The sequence below is a fragment of the Branchiostoma floridae genome, chromosome 19 (assembly GCF_000003815.2).
Source record: "Branchiostoma floridae strain S238N-H82 chromosome 19, Bfl_VNyyK, whole genome shotgun sequence".
Classification (NCBI taxonomy): Eukaryota; Metazoa; Chordata; class Leptocardii; order Amphioxiformes; family Branchiostomatidae; genus Branchiostoma; species Branchiostoma floridae.
In genome coordinates, this window is record NC_049997.1 from 214,110 (window position 1) to 217,863 (window position 3,754).

The following is a 3,754-nucleotide window of genomic DNA, read 5'->3' on the forward strand; positions in this document are numbered from 1 at the left end:
CAATCTAAGCAGGTCACTACACCTCTGGTGTTTTCCGCACAAGGTGAGAACGGCATACTGTGTTCCTTGGCACGTGACTCCTTCAGACTGGGTCTGTATCCCTCAGATGTTGCTGTGCCATACACTTCTATGAACGGCTTGTAGTGCTCTCCGGTGACATCTAGCACAGGATCAGGGAAGGTTTTCAGTCGGTTGAATACCTCTGGTGAGAGCTTTGGCTTTTTGCAGATAGTGCAGTCACTGTCTCCACATTTCTTGATGCTGAAACTGTAATGCCTCGGCACACAGCAATGGTGCATGAATGCCATGAGGTCTTTCTTGTTTTGCACCTTGACCTTGGTTGTGTCACCCTTTGTTAGAGCTTGGTCAACCATCAAGATTAGGTCCCACATCTCTTCTACTTCTTGCTCTGTGGCGGGCTTGATGGTAGAGACTGCTTCACCTTTCAAAGTTAGGCGCTGAAACAGTTCATTCATCATTCCACGTGTCTTCTCTGTGCTTGCTACAAGCGCTTGCTTCAGCTCTGGGTGTTTATCAGCCATAGCTCTGACATCCTTCATAGTGCCAAGTCCAGCAAAAAGCTTCTCCATTGCAGGAGGCATCTTCTCCCTCATTACACCAATAGCTTGCAACGACAGATTGATAATGCTCATCACTCTCTCCACTGGGTTTCTGAAACTGTTTTGCGGTGCAGTACGAGCACATACAAGCATATCCAAGTCCAGAATGATGAACATACCGGTACATATCAGGGACACCTGTGTGCTGATGTAGGTCAGCCTGTGGTCTGGACCACCGTCGCTGTATTGACATAGTATTGGCAAGCCAAGCTTTCCTGCTTTGGTAAGGATGTGATAGAGTTCTGTTTGATGTCTGATAGGAGATGAGGGTTGAAATGTGGCATCCTTCATGCACACAAAGACCTTACCCCTATAGAAAGACTCACATGCACTTTCCGGTATATCACACACAAGTGTGACACTTGGAACCAGTTTCACTTTTGTGAAGTCATGGTCTGCAACTACAAAAACAGTATCTTTTGCCACTAGTACGGACTTCCCTCTATCTACAGCTGCTACGGGATATCCTGGTTCGCCAACCTTGATGCTGTGTTTGTCGTCCAGGCAGACAAATGCGGAGTAGTCTTTGAACATCACAGCAAATTCCTTCATGTACTTGAACACAGCCGCTGCATAGTGGCAATCAGGATGGTTGTGGTTCAATTGTCGGCTCTGTACCATATACTTCACGCCGAGTCGGCCTGTATAGCGTACAGCTTTGTCTGCAAATGCGTTTTTGGGCCAAAATTGCAGACTAACCCAAGATGGACAGGGTATGTTTGTTTCCTTAGGAAGCCTCTTGGCTACTTGTGAGATAAAATCTGGAATGGACATTGCCAACGCCATGTAGCATACTTGTCCGTGTCTTCTGTCATCCACGCTTGCAAGCTGCATCTCTTCAATCACCTTTGAAGCTTCACTCCAGAACTCTCCAGAACTTTCCTTCTTCTCATTCAAAGACCTCATATCCACAATGAGGTCTGGGTCCTCTGAATCCAGCAGAATCTTCAGTCTTTGTCTAATGTCTTTGCTCAATTGACACTCTTCTACAGAGGCATCATTTGTTAGAAACTGACACATCTCTCTCAGGACAACAGGTTTGGCACTGGTGATCAGCGCAAAGCGATCATTGAACTTCTTGTGCATTTCCCGTGTATGGTAAACAGGGACATTCTTCTCTACTTCATGCATTAGCCGATTTGACAGGTTGAAGTGTCTACACTCTTTACTCGGCGGAACCTTCCAGATGAAGTGCAATGATCCCAGATTGTTTCCAGTCTTATATGTGTACAGTTCAACGCTCATCGGCAGCTGCAGCTCACTGATGTATGTGTACCTCTTTCTGCAGTCTTCCGGAGCAAAGTCATTCAAGAAGCATACCTTGTATTCTTCAGTATCAGCGAGATGCTGCTCTAACTGGCAGTACCTGTTGATTATCTTTGGATCATGTCGGACTTTTGCTTCAACCACTCTCAGTTCTGAGCTGTTCCCATCCTGCACGGATCGAACAGGGAAAAGCTGCTTCCTCTGTTCTTGGACTTTCCTATTTGATTTCTCCAAATGCTCGCTGTACTCAGACATTCCTACTCCTAGTGTCACGACCATGTCTTTCACCTTCTTAAGGTGTGGCTTTTGTAGCAAGGGCACACAGCAAACTTTGAACAACTCCTTGGCATGATCGTGTAGCTCTTTACCTGACATAGGTTTGAGTGTATGACGATAAAGTAACGGGTTATTGTATGTCTGTTTGAATGTCTTGTCGTCATACAGCGACCTCAACTCTTGTGGTAGATATATGGTGCGATCAGCCAGAGTTTTCAAATGTGGTAGCACATACCACACAGCATTTCTCACAGCGGTAAGGACTTCCTTGCTGGAAACTTCATTCCCTTTGTTTCTTTCAAACCTGTTTTAAGGACATAAAGAAAGCGAACTTAAAGTCAAGCTCCTAACATAAATCCATCATTTTGTCAGTGTCACTATCTGATCAGCTCTACTAAATCACCACTCATGCAAACCTTATGACATACATGTAAATCTCAAAACTTGATTGTTACAATACATTCTCCAGGAATAAAATGTACCTGAAGTTGTGTTTCTTGAGAATGTCCACGATGTCATTGTACAGACGGATGTGCCCCATGGGATTGTTGTTCTCAGCATTGCCACTGCCAGCGTAGGCTGGAAACATGAACGTCTCTCGGCTCTGCTCTCTGGAGGCTGTCATCATCACCTTTAAACAATTGAAAATGGCAGAGTATCACGATTTGTACTCAAAGTATGATGGAAATTATTCTTCCCTCATGCAAAAATAATATATTGACAGGATATTCCTGCAACACTGTAAAACAATCTTATAATAATGATGATTGACAGGAAGCACAGAAATACCTTTGAATCAGTATATTTCATGTACTATATACACATGTACGATGAAATGGTGCGATGGCCTAGGGGATGGAATGTACATAGTACTTTTTTCCTCTATGTCATGCCTGTCATGGTATCAACTATCAAGGTATCTTGTCAATGGTGACAAATATTTCACTGACAGGAATCTCCTGCCAATAGAATAGTGCAAAATCAGTCGGTTTAGTGCCTTTATATACTAGTACTGACTAGATAGCTTAGACATTCTGTCAATAGACTTAAAAAAAACAGTGCTGTAGTTGTTTATGCATACCGAATGCGAAAATTTAAAATACCCTCGGCCCCCCTCCCCTACTACTAAATAACGTTAGTAGTTCAATCCAAAACTGAAGAAACAAAATTGAAATTTGAAACACCTCAAAAGCAGACTTGGGCCGCGGATCTTCATCAGTCTTTCCACTGGCCGTCTTGTCCACCTCGATGCGGACAAAACATCCGAATTGTCGGCAGGCATGCCCGACCTTTAGGCCAGCGTAGACCTCGACACCTCTTCCGACTTTTTCTTCATTGCGGAAGTATTGCACATGGGCGGTTCTTGAAAGAATATCGCTGAAGTTCACCGGCCTGAACTCGCTTGCCGCAACAAGTTTCTCATATAACTGGGCAAATGTAACGTCACCTTGCCCACAATCAATCGCGTACCAATTCACGACAACACCGCCACCCTTCCTTGTCACTTTGATGCTTACATAATTCGGAGGAGAATCACGATCAGTCGAATTCGTCGCCATTTTCAGTTATTTCAGCAAGTTTTGGTAACGTCG